Source organism: Alligator mississippiensis, chromosome 6, assembly GCF_030867095.1.
Source record: "Alligator mississippiensis isolate rAllMis1 chromosome 6, rAllMis1, whole genome shotgun sequence".
NCBI lineage: Eukaryota > Metazoa > Chordata > Crocodylia > Alligatoridae > Alligator > Alligator mississippiensis.
Genome location: NC_081829.1, coordinates 62,192,257 through 62,205,397, shown reverse-complemented (window position 1 = coordinate 62,205,397; position 13,141 = coordinate 62,192,257). Strand labels below are relative to the sequence as shown.

Below are 13,141 nucleotides of genomic sequence, written 5' to 3'. Positions count from 1 at the left end.
AGGAGATTTGCTGTGAGAGACTGGTGTTTTAAAGAGACAAGCAGGCAAAAAGATTACATCAGAGCCTGTGCAGGCTATCACCTTTGCAAATAATGGTCCTCACTCTGCCAGTCGCCCTCCCAATTCTAACCCCCCTTTGCCTCACAACCCTGGGCAACGACAGCCCAAAGAGACCCTTAGGAGAATGATTTGGAAAGAGCTAGTGAATTTAGGGGAAGATATGGGAAAATATGATCACCAGCCCATTAGTGTCCTGATTAATGCTTTGTCTCAAGCCACGCAGAGAGCAGAGTTAATGCAGGGAGCACCTCCTCAGCCCACTGCCCCAGTACAGAGTGCTTCCCATGTGCCTGCTCCCTGTCAGCGCCAGACCCCTGCCTCCTCCCCTGAGTGGAGGCTCCAGAGGGAGTCTGCTGATCAATAGGGGTGCCCGGTTCTCCTCAGGCCTCCCCATCTGGTCGCAAGACTTCAGTGTGATGTATGGGGGAGACCCACTGTGAGGGCTACAGTGGGGAACCCAGGGATGTTAGCCCAATTGCTAGTGGATACTGGATCCTCGGTAAATATTCTAAGTCCCCGGTGGATCTCTGGAGGGAGACCCACCACGAAACAGGTTCAGCTCAGTGGATATGGGGGAGAAATTCAAGAAGCTCCTGTCTGGCAGGATGTTCACTTGCAAATTGACAGATTGCAAGGAAAAGTAGAGTGCTGTGCTCATCAGGGAAATGACAAGGGAATCCTAGGAGTTCCTTTCTTCTAGGCATTTCAGCTAACTGTAGATCTAGCTAATGGGGTGTTATGGAAGTTAAAAGGAGGACCTGCAGAAGTCTCTGCTGTGCATTGTTGTGCTGCCATAAAGGCACCTACTGCCACCCTAACCTCCATTAGTGATCCATGGGTACAGGAATTTCCCAGTGTGTGGACTAAACGTAAGGCAGAGTGTGGAAAAATAAATGCTGAAGTTTTGATTGAAGGAAAAGATCCCTCTCCTCAAAGATAGTATAAATACCCAGCTGCAGCAGAGGAAGGCATTAAAATGACTATTGATAGTCTCTTAGAACAAGGAGTGCTTGTGCCTATGCAAAGTATTTGCAATGCACCAGTATGGCCAGTCCTTAAAGCGGACGGGGTCACTTATAAAATGACAATAGACTTTCGTGCCTTAAATGCAGCCACCCCTGCCGTTGCTCCTGTGGTAGCTAAATACAATGAGATCTTAGCAGCAGTAGCAGCTGGTTCCAAATGGTTCTCTGTAATCGATTTGGCCAATGCTTTCATGGCTATACCCCTCCAAACTTCATGTTGGTATAAGTTTGCTTTCACCTACAGGGGACAACAATATGCCTTCAGCCAAACTCCCCAAGCTTTCCATTCTTCCCCTAGTATTTGCCATGCCCATGTCACTAAAATGTGGAATCATTTGAGCCCTAAGCACCACTCACATGTAATTTCATATGTGGATGACATTTTGATACACACCCCCACTGCAGAAATGAACAGAGAAATCACTAAGAAGGTGCTCCAAGGACCAGCTTGCCCTCCTTCTGCCCAAGCAGCTGAAGTAGAGGCAGTTGAAGCTGTCCTAGTTTATGAATCTCAGGACACTTCTGTTGCTATTTATACTGACTCTGACTGGACAGCCAGAGCCATCACTGTGTGGCTCCCACTTTGGTTAGATAGAGAAATGGTAACTGCAGATGGGCGTCCCATTTCTCATTCAGTCAAATGGAGACAAATTGCTAACCTGATCAAAGAAAGAACTGGGGACACCTGGGTGACTCACACAAAGGGGCACCAGAAAAATCACTCAGAAGCAGCACATTGGAACAATAAAGCTGATGCCTTAGCCAAGTCTGCTGCTACTAGTAACCACACTGAAAAATCAGGTTGAAATCCTGAATGGAAAAGGTAGAAAACCTTGGAAGAAATGGTTTCATTCTTCACAGCTCAAAGAATGGAAGGGTAAACCACCTGACCGTCAAGGAATAGGGTAAACAGTCTTCTCTATCCTGCCGGCCACCCTTCTTGGCTAGCAGGAAGGAACGGCTTCGAGCCGTTGGAAAATACGCGTCGGATAGGCTTGTCAGTGCCTACCCCGATGTTGAGGCAGGAAAAGGCCAGAGAAGTGCTCAACTTGTTATGGCCACCCTCTTGTAGATCAATGTTCCACTTTTCCCCTGCAATGTTGATCCCAGCTTCTCCCAGTTATATGGGGGGAGTGTGGGAGTTTGTTTTTCTCTTCTCTGTCCCCTCACAGGTCTCCAAAACACGAATGATGGCATTCCATAGCTGCACAAAAGCACTGCTGTGCATAGGTATCTGGAGTCTGATGTCCAGACTCTATTCTGAGCCTGCGATGCCTCTGAAACTCTGGAAGTGTTTGCCAGTTGGAGCCCAGGAAATAAAATGGCTGTGCCACATGCATGGATTCTATGGAAATGGAAGCAACCCCCTGGCCCTACAGCGTCGCTACCAGTTTTTTGCTGCTAACCTTGCCTCAGGCTGCCCCGGCAAAGTTTTGCCAATTGCACACAGAGTGCCACTGGGAAGCCACTCCAGTTTTGTTATGGAACGAAGGCTATCCCCGGCTCCAGTCCATTCTTCTGTAAGCCATTGTGGACTCAAGAGGAATCTGTACCGCCACAGACAACCAAGAATGGTATCGCAAGGGATAGGCACAGCAAAGGGTGCGTGGTAGCCCTAGTTTCCTCTGCTGTGTGGGGAGTGACCATGCCTCTTCGTGTCATTATGGTAATTGGGACTCAGACACTTCCGTTACCAGGAGATGAACTGCAGCTATCTCTGATCACACCAGCAGGCAAAAATATAACAGTTCCTTGTGAATTGGGTACCACTGAATTGGACTTTAGCTGGATATAACCTGGTCCAGCAAGGTCCCCCAGACTGGGTAGTTCCCTTAAATGGCACACACTGTGACAAGCTCATGCCAACAATTGAGCTTAAATTTTATGGGCACATTGCTATTTCTGAAGAATTCTATGAGCCAGGATTCTACAGGGTAGAGCTGCTCTGCCTCCATCAGGCAGACCCCAGGTGGGGTTCAGAGCCAACATCCTCTTCTCAGCCAGTTGTGGCAGTGGTCCAGCTAGGGAGCAGAGGGGTGGGGCCAACCCTGCACCACTGGAGCTGATAGCACAGTCCAGGGCTGCAAAGCATCATGGAATGCTGGAGTACTGCAGGTTAACTTCAACTAGGAAGGGGCTTGGGACAAGTTCCATAAACCAGTTTGACCCAAATCAGCTAAGTTTGAGACTACATCCAGCCAGGTTTATTTTAAACCAGTTCCAGCCATTTTGTCAGTGGCTTAAGGGCACTCAATTTCTGTTCTGTCACAGGTTTAAACCAGTTTCTGATCTCTTAAATTGGCTTATGTGACATGGAATAAAGAGATCTTAGCAGAAATAGCAAGGAGATTGTTAATACAGTCCCAGATCTGAGAAAAGGCACTTTGGGAATTTTTACGCACGTTCCAGGAGGTGCTGTGGGAGGGAGAGGCGCTTTAATTAGTGTGCTGCACTAATTAAAAGCACCCAAGCATCATGCATATCCATATCCCCCACACTGAAAAATGGTCGCAGAGTATTTTGAACTAATACTCATTGAATGAACTTTAGTTGAAAGCATCCTGCTGCCATTCTTCAGCGTGGAGACGCTGATGCACATGATGCCAGAGTCAGCTGAATCGTGTTTATTACCATGCTCCAGCAGACTTGATTAACTGAGTCTGCTCCAATGCACTGGATTTTTCCAGCATGTTGTAGTTGGCTCCCTGCATGTCTATAGGAGCCGTCTGTACCAGAAAGCATGCCTAAAATCAGTGATATTTTCCATTGCTGCAGGAACCTGTTGTGCTATGTACTCCAACTTACATTGGGAGTAAAATAGCTACTGTATTTCCTACAAAGCTATGATATTACTAGTGTTTTATTTCTTACTAGAGTACTTTGGAATATATTAATGTTCATTTTGACATAAATCTAAATTCTATTTTATGGTTAAGTGGTTTTAGGTCTAAGGTCATGTTTTACAGAAGAAGATCCTATTGTTTTGTTCTGTTTTTTTTTAAATGGTAGCTATTCAGCATTTTATTAAAAGCTGGCAGGTGTATTCATTCACATTTCTTCTGAAAGAATCACACTACAATACATAACATGACTTAGCTCCACCTTTTTGAGAGAAAAAGGTGAAAAGTAATTGTGAGAAGTAAAGGAAAATTGCTAAAAGAAATAATATAGTTTCTAAATTCTGGGTTTTATTGAAAAGCATAATTAAAAATTAGCTGAATGAATTAGACAAACAATAGATCCTCAGTTAGCAGTGCTCAGTCAAGCTCCATTTGGTCTTGGTGTGCCAATTTATGTTAGCTGAGGATTTGGCCCTTATTTGCACTTTCAGGTCAAGAAATGGGATACTGCAGCCATTTTGTTATCACAGAAAGATAATATTTAGATGGGCAAAGGACCAGCTGAAGTTGAAGGGTTTATGTTCAAGATATGAAGATCCCTCTCAGGGTGTATCTACACATGCAGTAAGGTTACTGCGCATTAAATAGGGTGCTGTGAGACAGGGCCAGGAACATGTCTACACATGCACCCTGTCAGGCACACATTTGTACCTATTGGAAGCACCCTGGTCCAGGGCTGCAACTGCCCTGCTCTGCCACCCTTCAGCAGCCAGTGAGAATTCCAGGCTTCCCTGGATGCCAGCCCAGGGGTGGGGCACAGGGGCCAGTTCCAATGTTCATAGGGCTGAGAGACCTGTGCTGGCTGTAGGGACAGCTGACTCTTGACCCTGTGTACATGGGGACCTGTCCTGATGTGCATGGGGCTGGGAGACAGCTGCCTCTGAAGCTGGCAGAGCTCCCCCTGATTTGGGGCTTAGCCAGGCACCAGTAGCCCCCTGCTGTTTGGGAGCAATTGTGCTCCTGATAAGCCCAGTCAGCATCTACATGTGCACTACCATGCATTACCTAATGCACCATTTATCTAGTACCTGTATGTGTTAGTACTAGCAAATGGAGCATTAGACAAATTTAATTCGCAGTAAGTCCAGTTCACATGTAGACAGTGACACTTTGCTGCATATTAGATTAGTCTAATGTGCAGTAAAACATCTCAGGTAGATGCACCCTCACAGTACTTAACACTCTTAGCTCTCATTGGCTTAAGAAAAATTTCAGTTTTTCCTGGCAAGTGATCAGCACTCTCCAGGTTAAGCTCTTCATTATCAGGCTACAGAATCTGGGAGCCTCTATTCTGGACAACTAGAATAGCGTAACATTTAATAATTTTAGATACAATGACACAATTATAACTTTAACAAATACAACCAATTAGTTTTATAATAATTGAAGGATTATTTATTTTTTTTTTACTAGATCACTGACATTGAGACCCTTCCCCTTTCCTTCATTAATTTCAACTGGAGCCACATCAAGCCTTACATGCAACGATTTATTAATCTTTCACATAGTACACTAGCATCCTTTAGATGATACACAAAATTTGCTATTCTGTACACCATATTTTCTTGCATATAGCATGCACATTTCCCCCCCAAAATCAGGTCTCCCAAAACGGAGGTATGCGCATTATGTAAGAAAGCTGATTTTTTTGCATTAAGAAAAAAAAAATACTACTTTGCTTTAATTTATTCTCCGATTTGTGATTTTAAAAAATATATATATATATTGCACTAAATTCAAACAATGTGTACTCTTGAAATACTTTACATACCCTTGAAAAAGAGAGGCGAGTGTGAAGAAATCCCCCTCTGTCTGTCTCTCTTGGGTCAGTCCAGCTACACCCCTCTGTCTTCCACCTGCTTGCTCTTTCGTTTTAACCTGGTCACCTAGGGTGACCGGGCTAGATAAATTCCTGAGGGGAGGGAGAACTCACTCTCTTCCTCCAGCAGCATTTTGGAACAGGACACAAGCAACAGCCTTCAGAGATTCTCTGAATGAAAATGCATGAGTAAAAACCTGGAAACTAGCTAATAGATTAGAACTAAGTAATGTAGTCATGTATTAAAAGGGACACCCATACCCAAGATCTGTAAGGCTCAATTTATTTTGGTTTGCTCAAAGTGTATTTTCTGACTCCTGTCTTACCCCCTCCTCCCTCCCACTCTCTCCCCATGATAAAGCTTTTGGATTACACAGTGCCTGGCTGTGAATTCTTAAGGGTAGAGACAGGGTTTTTCTCTCCCTTTGCTTGGCTGGCTAAGGTGTTTATGTTGCCTCAGTTGAACCTGAGGTTATCCTGGGAGGCTTGGGGCTGAAAGCAGCAACCAGACATATTACCAGTTGGAAAAACACCCTCAAGGCTGGTAAGGCCTGTGTACCCCAGGCAGCACAGAGCCCTGACAGAGACCTGTGCCCAGGTGGTGGCAGCATTACTCCAGGATTGCGGGTGTTCTCCAAGAAGGGGGACGGCCAGCAGTAGGTTCACCAGGGGAGACTCCCAAAATGTAGTTTTGGTCCTGGCACAGTGAGTTAAGTGGCTCTGTATAGTAGTGCCCCCTACCATGCCGCCACAGTGAGCAGGCCTCTTCAAATAATGGGATCATTTACTTTTCATTTTACTTATTTAAAAGATTATAAAAATATTTATTTAGTATTTAGAACCAACAGCAATCTGATGAGCAGTGCCTCTTAAATATTTTGATATCACTCACTGATGGCTTGAATCTGTCTTCAGAGTTAACCTTTTTAGTATTATGCAAATGTAAGTAACAAGCAGCGTAAAAATAATTAAAGTATGACTCTTACCTAAATCGACTGGGTAAGAAAATTTCCTTTACTATTTGGATTTTATTTTATATTTGGATAATACTGCATATGAAAATAAACCGCGAAATAAAAGACACATTATTATAGTATAACGATTCAAGATAAACAAGTTGATATTACTAGCTTTAAATTTAATTTTAGCAAGTCTATTGGTCTTCCAAAGAAATTTATCATCAGCAGATTAGCCATGAAAAATAATCTATAATTTCTTTTTGGTTGGACTATAACTTCTTATAATTTTGTGCTTCATGATCACAGCACTTACCTTTACTTGAAAGGTCCCTATAGGAGTCATGACATGAATTGATGATTAACATGATAGCAGATGTCACCAAGTGGTAAAATTATGATACTCTGCTAGCATGTTACGATAATTTACTTTAGCAGTGTGTCAGAGGACAAGCTCTTTAACTACCCAGTTAAGTAGGTAGTTCTTAGAACATCAATTAGAACCTCAAAATATACAATATACATTGGTTTAAACATATTATACCCTTCATACCCTTTAAAGGGTATAATAATTAATTCTCATGTTTTCCCTTTAGGTTTGTTGCCCTGTGAGGTCAGACCAACTCTCAGGATCTCAATAGTATGCTGTTAGACAGGAGGATGTGACACAATTGCACATATACAAACACACAAATCAATTAGGTGCATATACACACACTCTACCAACTCAGGCACATACACATCCAAACCAGCCTAGGCACATGCATACCTATCACTGATTCAAGCACATAACTATACACCCTAAAAGTTAGACAAAATCAATTGTCCATACCCACACACTCAGTACACATATATGAATTAGTGATCTGTGTATCATGCACACAATGACACACACACACACACACAACCCACCTACACACACACAGGTAAGGTCCTAATTTGGATGGTACAGTGTGTATGTGTGTGCTTGCGGTGCCTGGGATACTTGGGGGAAGATTAAGGTGAGAGAGTTAAAGTGTAGGGAGTGAAAGTTGCCAGAACCGGAAGCTAGCTGAGGAACTGAGGCTTGGGTTTACTTAAGATCAAGTGGCCCCAGGGTTACTCGAGGTCACTGGGGGTCGGGGGGGAGCCTGGTGGCAAGGAGGAGACAGCCAGGAAAGAAACTGAGGAAGAAACCTGGTTGCTCAGGGGAAAAGACAGTGGGGATAAGACAGTGGCAAAGAAACAGGGGGTTTGGAGGCAGAGAGGAACTCAGGACAGGTGCTGGAGGTGGCAGACCTGTTCCAGAGGGTTCCAGGTGTTCTTACTGAGCATGTGCGGCTTGGCACAACAGTGGGTTGCCTCATCTTTTGTTTCTTGAATGCTGAGGGTGGTTCCAAGGGCTGGGTCGTTGGTCCAGGTATTGGTGTTGATGGTTCAGTCATTCAGAAGTGCTATTTTTAGACCTACTGCCATTGTATCTCAATCATCCTCATTCATCCCCATTCATTCAGGAACCAAGTTACATAGGAGGGGTAGGTATGAGTCATAGGTTACACAACTGGGAATGGGGATAAGATGGAGGCTTGACATTACAAGATGGAAACTTGACATGATTTATGCTAATTTACATATATAGGCCTAAAACAGTAATCACACAATATAACAGCAGTAAAACAAACAAAATCAATACAAACATAATAATTATCATTTATAAAACATTGGATATCTATATCAAAATAGCAGGATACTTATTAGCAAAGAGGGGAGAGAAAAATAAAGCTTACTACCCAAAATAAAATGTTAAAGCTTATCCTACATCTTAGCTTACTTATACTTATCTATAGGGAATAGAGAGGGAGAGAAAAAGTCAGAAATGGTTGGGGAAGGGGAGAGAATGCATTTTAAAATAAAAAAAAGAAAAACTGGGGGTTTTGCTACAGGTTTAGGTTAATAACCCCTCTAGACCCCTTCTATTTGAATTCTACTTTCTGAATAACTACTTTTAGGGAAGAGTTAATATTTCAAGTACCCCTGACTTCTTGCCCCCATCATTTGCTAGCCCACCCCTCATACTATTTTCCTATAGTAAGAGTTCAGTACTTTGTAACCTAGAGAAAAACTCTAAGGAAACTCACAGGAAAATAAGATAATATAAACAGAAGAGAGATATGAAATAAATACTCTTGGTTCAAAGGATGCTCTTTTTTATATTCCCAAATTAATATAAATTTGCTCATCCAATTTTCTTTTCAAGAAAGTAGACAATCTAACCTGTTGTCTCAACCCAGACCCAGTTCCTAATTTAGCACTGCTGGCACTGATTAACCAGAAGAGGAAAAAACAATAACAAAGAGAACACTCAGCAAGCTAGAGAGATAAAGGGTATAAACAGACATTGCCAAATTAAGCACATCAGCTGTGCTGGGATACATCCTGGCACATCTAATTCCCTTCAGTAGACAAAACAGATGTTACCCATTGTCCCACAACGTTGGGCCCCTGCTGCTTGCAAAAACAGCAAGGGCCAAATCCTGCAAGATAACACTTGGAACGTAACTCTGCAAACAAGGGAACCCTGGGTTTCCCTGCTTGCAGAGACATGCCATGAATTAGATTCCCTAGGCACACTTCATACAGCAGGGAGCCCTGGCAAAGCATTCCTGGGGCTTCAAGGGGCCAGTCCCCTGCAAGGGATCTCTCAGGGTGTGCAGGATAGGGCTTTTGAAGCCCTAGGAGTTCTTCCCCAGAGTGGCTGGAGAGGGCAGGCAGCTCCAAACTGCCCACACTCTCCCACTTCAAAACAAACAGACGTCCACCACAAAATAGTGGCACTAGTTAATACTACCTGTTGTCACAGCCACAAATTCAGGCATCTGCACTATAATAAAAGGCAGGAATATCAGATTGCTTTGGCTTTGTGCTACCATAAAAATTTTTATGTCAGCACAAAGGTGACATCTGTTTGCAGTCAGAATGAGTGTCTAGCATAAGAACGGCCATCTACCAAATGAGCACTTCATCCAGATTCCTAATTGAAATCACATTCAAATTAGGTGGTGTTGAAAAGCATTTCATAATTGGCAGAACTGAGAAAACTATTGGGTAGTAAAAGCGGGCAGAAGTTTCAGGCCACAAGACAAAGGCATTTTTGTAACAAAAAAGAAGTTTGGAAGTTAAGAAAAAAAATACAACCTATCTTTAAATATACATTTTCAAAACTACAGAATATCAGACATTTGAAAACATTTACTTTCTCCACAGCATTTTCCCCAAAGGTTTCTGGAGCTTGTAATGAATGATCTCGTTTCCCATCTTGGAACAGATTTCTCCACAAAATGAGAATACATAAATTAATTAAAAAAAAAAAAAAGTACCTCTTCGAAATGTATCACTGTATAAAATTTTGACGTCTCCAAATAAGAGAAACAGTGACCTGTGACAATGTAAAGAGCCTTTGATGAAACTCTTTCAGACGTTCACAAAAATCTAGACTGGAACACAAAAGATAAGAAAATTAGAAAATTTGGTGGCATGACCTGTTACTCAAAAGAACATGAAGGGTTATTTTTTTATTTTTTTTAGGAGAACAGTGTTAATAAAAGCCAGAACATCTAAAAGATCAAAATTGTTTGAAACATTCTCTACCTTGGAGTTATAAGACTAGATTCTCACTGGACACAAAAAGTGACAGAACATGAAAAAAATGTTTGTAATCCTGCCTCCCCCCCGCCCCCCGCTTTGTTCTATGGTATTACAGCTTTAAAATAGAGCTTCTGTTAAATATACAAGCCACTAAGAGCTTGAAGAACCTACCCATTAACTAGAAACTACAAACCATGCCTGGGCTGAAAGGACAGATGGAAAAGGAGAGAAATAATATAGAGGCATCAATTATACCAGCTTTTTGCCTTCTGGGATGGCCCCATTGTTCAAACTATCTTCAACAAGAGGCATCCTGCTTCTTTCTTAGCAGAGTCCGATGCAGAACTATGAAAGAACATATGAGAGAACAGGGGAAGTTCCCAAGTTATCGGGGGGAAAAACATTCACCATAGGCATGGAGCTGACCACGACCAGAGCAAAGATGTGGACATGCTTCCAGTTCTTGCTCCCTCTGGATTGGTGGAGGGAACCTGAAGAACTGTATTTCCAGTCCTGGAGAAGGATCATTAGAGGAGGACCAAAGCTGGTGTAAAGAAGAGGAAGCAGAGGTCTTCCCTGCCACTGGCACCTTACATTCAGCAGTAGAGGAGCAAGCAGACCCACTGACCAGGGTGGTTGAAGAATCATCACTTCAAGCTAAGACCAGCAACACGGGGAACGGACAGGGATAGCTGGACAGTGAAGGCAGCAGCTTGGAGGCAGCAGAGTGAGGAAAGCGAAAGCAGCTTCCATTACACTGGATGGTAAGTCTTAAAGGGGCCTAGCCCTTTTTGAAGTAAAGTTGTTTTGGTTTCTGTTTGATGTATTTTTCTGTTGTTAGAGAGTTTGAACTCTCCTCGGACGTACCCAGAGACGTGGCTAAAGAAAAGCTTCTATGCTGGGGAGGTCATGTCAGTCCTGACTTGGACTGTGAGGGCAGGCTAACAACCCGATAGGACTGATTTAAGTTGAGGAATATGCAAATCATCAAGAGACAGTTATCAATTGATGGAAATGTGAGTAGGGGGAAATTGATAGCTCAGCATTCCTTTTTATAAAGGAGACTGAATTAAGTGAGGTTGCTTTTGTTAATGGGTTTTCTTTAGGCCAACCAGTAGGCTGAGTGACTTAAGTGTTGGCGGGGGACCCCGTTAAGTCGATTGAAATTGATTACACCATTAGTTGGACATGAATTAATTTTAGTTATTTGTCTATAAAACCTTCAATAAAGTATTGGGGTTGGGGTGGATCCATAGCCCTTAGGACTTGGTTCAAGTTGAAAGATTTATGGTTCCTGGATAAGTTGCTCTTTGGTCCTACAGATCATATTCTTCACAAACTAGTGAGTAATTGATGGAGACACATTTGTTCCCTCAAGATGGTGGCAAGGGTAGGGTATAAGGAGAGGAGGAGCCCCACAAAGAGGACCACCTGGAGAAAATGCTTCACACTGTTTCCAACTCCCAATAAGCTCCATCAAGATGCAGTAGGTAAGAGTAACACAGCTGAGGTAGATGATGGCAACAGTCCATAGTTCCTTTCCCAACTGTGCATGTGAATTGCACATCAGGGAGGCAGGGACCGCAACCATAGTGTTACCTCCTGACAAGGACCTAGCTCCTAATCCATCCTCTGTATGTATGCTTCAGCAGAACTAAAGCCAATAATAGTCTCCAAGTTGTACAAATGACTAAAAACATACATTTCTGAAAGAACGTGGAAAATGTCTTCTTAAATTTATTCTCCTGTTACCAGTTCTCAGACAATTCTAGAATAGAAAGTGGTCACTATTCTGAGCCAAAAACACTTCCCAACATATGAGCTTAAATTATGTTACAATACAGGAAAAACTAAATAAAAAGGAAATTGACTAATTAACTGTTGGAATAGGCTGGTATGCCAGGGTTAATGTGTCCACTGTTGCATAAAGTGATGTCAACTTTAATAATTATGATTGAGGCCTCCATTTTACATCTAATATATAACAAAATGTAGAATAAATCATTTTAAATGTTCCAATGATTGTGTATTGAATCAGAACATGAATGAAAACAGGAAAGAAATAAATGCTAGGAAATAAATGCTTATACAGCATGCTGAGATCCCCATACAGTAGAACTGTAAAACTGAACAGTCATTTATACTAAAATTATATATTTTCTGTATGCCAAGATAATTTATAAAATATGGTTTATAAAATAATTTCAAAAATACAAGTTAAACAAATTTAGCTTCAGACTGATACTCAAAAATAATCCCATATGGTAAACGAGTAACAATTTAAATATATTTGTCAGCTCCACATTCATTGTTAAATAAACAGTATGTCATAAAATGAATGATAATTTAAATATTTGAATCAATTTATAAAGGAGGTGATGTCTGCCTGCAGAAAAACAAATACTATTAAGAATATTTAGGGAAAAAATAAATCTCAGATTAAGCATATTTCTTTACTAATTCCTACCCAGCTTTACCTGACTCTGGTCATCTGAATTATAAATTGCTACTCAGTGGGTGGGGGCATCTACATGTGCCTATTTAAGGCAGTTTAGCCATTTTTGAGGCCCATTAAGGGCACGGGTCTACACGTGATGTGCCTTTAAAATGATGATTTTGAATCAATAGACTGCATTGTATGACCCTAGCTTAAGGAAAATCCTACTGAAGTCAAACTTTGCTTGACTAATAGAAACTGAGAAGAGATTTAAGATTTATGCTAATTATTAATACATTGATGGTGTACGCTAATAAAAA

General features: G+C 41.9%; 1 long non-coding RNA gene across 1 annotated transcript; it reads right to left on the bottom strand.

The window, feature by feature from the left end:
• Positions 1–5,274: 5,274 nt before the first annotated feature.
• Positions 5,275–12,482, bottom strand: LOC132251182 (uncharacterized). The gene is made up of 2 exons (XR_009463059.1): positions 10,640–12,482; positions 5,275–10,233 (listed from the first exon to the last, which is right to left on the bottom strand). It is a non-coding gene; the product is annotated as an uncharacterized LOC132251182 (long non-coding RNA).
• Between the last annotated feature and the right edge of the window lie 659 nt (positions 12,483–13,141).